The following is a 5,237-nucleotide window of genomic DNA, read 5'->3' on the forward strand; positions in this document are numbered from 1 at the left end:
CTTGGATATTGAGGACATGGCGCTGGGATATTGAGGACAAGGTGCTGGGATATTGAGGACAAGGTGCTGGGATATTGAGGACAAGGTGCTGGGATATTGAGGACATGGCGCTGGGATATTGAGGACTAGGTGCTGGGATATTGAGGACAAGGTGCTGGGATATTGAGGACAAGGTGCTGGGATATTGATCAAGGTGCTGGGATATTGAGGACAAGGTGCTGGGATATTGATCAAGGTGCTGGGATATTGAGGACAAGGCGCTGGGATATTGAAGACAGACACCAACTAATTACACCCCACCCAAAATTGTTCATAAAAGTGTCTTGTCTACGCTTGAAACAATCCATCAATCCCACGTTTATTATGTAACCCGGTAATTTGGTTCATAAATCAGCGACCCTGTTATCCAAGCCAGTATTGACCCAGGTCTTTCTTCAGTCTTAAACGCTCAATTTACATACATTTTTTCAAGTTCTATTTTGTGTTGATATGTTTACCATTTGGCAAATTAATGTTGCTTGAAACTACTTTCATTTTTGCCGATGACATGGGGAATACGTATATATATTTTTCCCAAACAGGTAAATATTAATCACGTATAAAGCACAACCAAGGAAGTGAAAAGCTATAAGTCTCTAGATTTGTGCATCACTTCTGTAAATCATCAGACACATACATTTACAGCCAGCCTTTAACAGTAAATCTAAAGACAGACGGAGAGTAGTTGCAACTACAAATCAAAATCCGTTGCCCCAAATGACCAAAAATATTTCCAATCAAAACCTTATTAAGGCGGCAGATTCACGAAGCAGTTACGCAAGCACTTACGAACCTGTCCATCTTTTCTCAATCTTTGGCGGCTTGGTTTACAATTATCGAACAGTTAATGAGCTCCGAAGCACCAGGAGGCTGTTTATAACAATAATAGCAGTTGATTGGCAAGTTTTCATGCTTGTAAACTGTTTTAAATGTAGCCAAAGCCGTCAAAGATTGAGGAAAGATGTACACGTTCGTAAGATGTACACGTTTGATGAGCTCAATATCGTGCTCAATCTTGTGTAAAACCTCACGTGACTGGAGCTAAAATGAGTATAGATGGCCAATAGGCTATTAAATAGCAGGGATTTGAGACTACTCACTAATGGTGGGCTACAGTGTTACTTCTCATATTACACATAATGTAATGGTGTGGGGGTGGAGTGCACGCTAATGTTAGCCCAAGTTGCTATTGCAGGACACACCACATCCCCTGATGCTGGTGATGGATGCGTGGAGAGTCTGGTGTCAGTGTGGGATGGGGCAGCATCCCTTTGTTCCCAGTCATTGGGTATTTCTGAATAACTCTGTCTACTCTGTATTATTAGTGCAGGAAGCTGTCTCTACTTCATGAAGTAGTACTTGGGGCCTTAGTAGTACTTGGTAGTAATATTAGTACTTAATAGTACTAGTAGTAGTGAGTAGTAATACTAGTAGTAGTAGTAGTAGTACTACTACTAGTAGTAGTAGAAGTAGTAGTCAAGTAGTTCTTGGGCACACGAGTATTCCCTCGTGTTCCCTTTATGATAATCCTAAAGAAGTATTCTGCAAACCTCGTTCATTCTTATCCTTTCTATCAGTTTTGTAATATCGACAAAAAGTCAACAAGTCAGATTCCATGTGCTCCGTTTACACAGATTCAATGATCTATCTGCGGCTGAGATAGAGTAATAATGTTCCTTGTACTGTGGGCCACTCCTCACTGAACACATTCCGTGTTTAGACAGGTGTTTAGACAGGTATTCTCTCACCAAGCTAAGCACTCCTGCTTGATCCTCCTGCAGTACGATTTCTATATCTTTTTGGCAGGCCAGGGAGAAAGAGTCGGCACGCCTCTTTCATGTTTGACAGGTGCCATTTTTGTAAAAGAATTCTAGAATATTTACCGTACGAGATTTTCCTTTGTTAAACCCTCGTTAGCCAGACCTTTTTCGCGATTTGTCACTTCGTAAAGAATGCAACTGTTTTCCCTAACAAGAAACGTGCGAATTGAAGCAACCGACCTTAACGAAGCTGATGTATAGAACACGTTGATAATATGATGCTTTAATTTTTACTGATTTACTATGTAAACTTTCTTGCAACATGACTATATAAAGTTTCTTGTAATATGGCTATGTAAAGTTTCATGTAATATGGCTTTGTAAAGTTTCATGTAATATGGCTTTGTAAAGTTTCTTGTAATCTGGCTATGTAAAGTTTCTTGCAATATGGCTATGTAAAGTTTCTTGTAATATGGCATTGTAAAGTTTCTAGTAATATGGCTATGTAGAATTTCTTGTAATATGGCTTTGTAAAGTTCCGTGAAATATTGGTATCTTAAAGTTTTGGTTTCTTTCTCCTGCATTTTCGTAATGTTTCTGAGTTTCCATTCTGATATTGGTGTAGTTTTTCCCCTGTGTCGTTATTAATGTTTTCCTCCACTGTGCAATATTAACATATCCACATTTTCCTGCCTCTTCCTCTTGCCTCGCAACACTGCCTAAATCAGGGGTTCCTAATCAGGGGTTTCCACACCCCTTGGACACCAAATAATAGGGAATGGGATTCACCTAATTTAAAAATACATATTTTATGAGAACAAAAACTATTTTAGAAATGTTTCATTGTTGTCAAGTTTTACAAAGGAGGAAAAATTGGGGATTTTGTCGATGTAAAAACATTATACATTCGTGGTGGACGAAATACAAGCATCGTATCTGCAAAAATAACATTTATAAAACCGGATAACCGGTTTGCTTCAGTTATCTTGCCCTTGTAACGCGTCCCATTTATCTGCTACACTTTTGCAGCAGAAATTCTTGGTGACATCTGTGCTGCAGTTTCTCATCGTGCACATTTCTTCTTTGTCTCCTTTGTCAATTCCAATTTAAAACTGTATACAGTTTGTTGCTCTTATCCTCCAGTGTGGAGAGGTGCAGTGGCTTGAGCCTCCGCTGCTCGGTCTCTCACTTTAGCTCAGACACCAGCTTTGTTGCATGGCTCTGCACTTTTTCTAATTTAACTTTGTACTTTTCAAGGTGAGAGCTCCACGCCGTTTGTGCAGTGTACTCACCTATTTGTACTTGCCTATTTGTGCTTGCGGGGGTTGAGCTTTGGCTCTTTGGTCCCGCCTCTCAACTGTCAATCAATTGGTGAGTGTGTGTGTGTGTGTGTGTGTGTGTGTGTGTGTGTGTGTGTGTGTGTGTGTGTGTGTGTGTGTGTGTGTGTGTGTGTGTGTGTGTGTGCTCACCTAGTTGTGCTTGAGGGGGTTGAGCTTCGGCTCAGCTATGAATCTTCTGGTGTACAGATCATATCTACTTTTGAAACTGTGTATGGAGTCAGCCTCCACCACATCACTTCCTAATGCATTCCACTTATTAACTATTTAGACACTGAAAAAGGTCTGTCTAATGACTCTGTGGCTCATTTGAGTACCCAACTTTCACCTGTATCACCTTCGGCGAGTACTATCAATGTTAAATAATTCATCCATATCTACCCTGTCAATTTTCCTGAGAATTTTGTATGTGGTGATCATATCTTTCCTAGCTCTTCTGTCTTCCAGCGACGTGAGGTGCAATTCACGCAGCCTTTCTTGGTAACTCATGCCTCTTAGTTCTGGGACTGGTGTCTAGTGGCATACCTTTGAACTTTTTCCAGCTTCGTCTCGTGCTTGACAAAGTACGGGCTCCATGCTGGGGCCGCATACTCCAGGATTGGTCTTACAAATGTGGTATACAAAATTCTGAAGGATTCCTTGCACAGGTTCCTGAAGGGAGTTCTGATTTTAGCGAGCCTCAAATATATACCCGCTTATGATATTATTTTTGTGGGCTTCAAGAGACAGGTTTGGCGTGATCCTAGATCTTTCTCTCTGCCCGTTTCGTGAAGTACTTCATGTCTCATTCTGTATCTTGTGTCTGGCCTCCTATGTCCACCCCCTAGTTTCATTACCTTGCATTTACTCGGGTTGAACTTTAGTAGCCATTTGTTGGACCATTCATTCAGTCTGTCCAGGTCATCTTGAAGCCTCCTATTATCATCCTCTGTTTTAATCCTCCTCATAATTTTTGCATCACCAGTTTTGCAAACAATGAGAGGAACGATTCTATACCCTCTGGGAGATTATTTAGTTATATCAGAAACAGTATAGGTCCAAGGACTGAACCCTGCGGGACTCCACTGGTGACGTCTCGCCAATCTGAGACCTCCCCTGGAAACACAAACCATAACTGTCTCTATTTTCCGCTTGTTACAACTTGTAATAAAGTTGCTACATCTTGGATTAACGTGTTTATGATGTATTAGAACGTTGTTACAACATAATATATTGGTTGTTATAACTGGTTAGGAGGTGTTAAAACTTGTTCGAACGTTGTACCAACGTTGTAGTTTCCGTGTGTGTTTGGCGGGCTCACCCCTCACAGTGACTCGCTGTCTTCTGTTGCTTAGGTACTCTCTTAACCAATTGAGTATCTTCTTTTTTACCCCCGCCTGCATCTCCAGCTTGTGTCCTTGTCTGTTATCGAATACTGTGTCAAAGGCTTTATGGCCATCCAAAAAATAAAAAATATGCATTCTGGCCATCATTCTCTTTCTTGTCTGAATTTTGTCGCCTGGTCATAGCATTCAGTTAAACCTGTGAGGCAAGATTTGTCATCCCTGAACCCATGCTGGTAATGACTTACAAAGTTCTTTCACTTAGATGTTCTATTAGTTTTTTTCGCACACTCTTCATCATTTTATATGGTATGGAAGTTAGGGACACAGGCCTGTAGTTCATTGTCTCCTGTCTGTCACTTTTCTTGTTTATCGGGACTACGTTAGGTGTCTTCCAAATTTTTGACAGTTCCTCTGTTACCAGTGATTTGTTACACACATAAATGTGTGTGTGTTTGTGTGTGTGTGTACTCACCTAGTTGTGTTTGCGGGGGTTGAGCTCTGGCTCTTTGGTCCCGCCTCTCAACCGTCAATCAACAGGTGTACAGGTTCCTGAGCCTACTGGGCTCTATCATATCTACACTTGAAACTGTGTATGGAGTCAGCCTCCACCACATCACTTCCTAATGCATTCCATTTGTCAACCACTCTGACACTAAAAAAGTTCTTTCTAATATCTCTGTGGCTCATTTGGGCACTCAGTTTCCACCTGTGTCCCCTTGTACGTGTTCCCCTTGTGTTAAATAGACTGTCTTTATCTACCCTATCAATTCCCTTCA

The sequence above is a fragment of the Procambarus clarkii genome, chromosome 4, assembly GCF_040958095.1.
Source record: "Procambarus clarkii isolate CNS0578487 chromosome 4, FALCON_Pclarkii_2.0, whole genome shotgun sequence".
Lineage (NCBI taxonomy): Eukaryota > Metazoa > Arthropoda > Malacostraca > Decapoda > Cambaridae > Procambarus > Procambarus clarkii.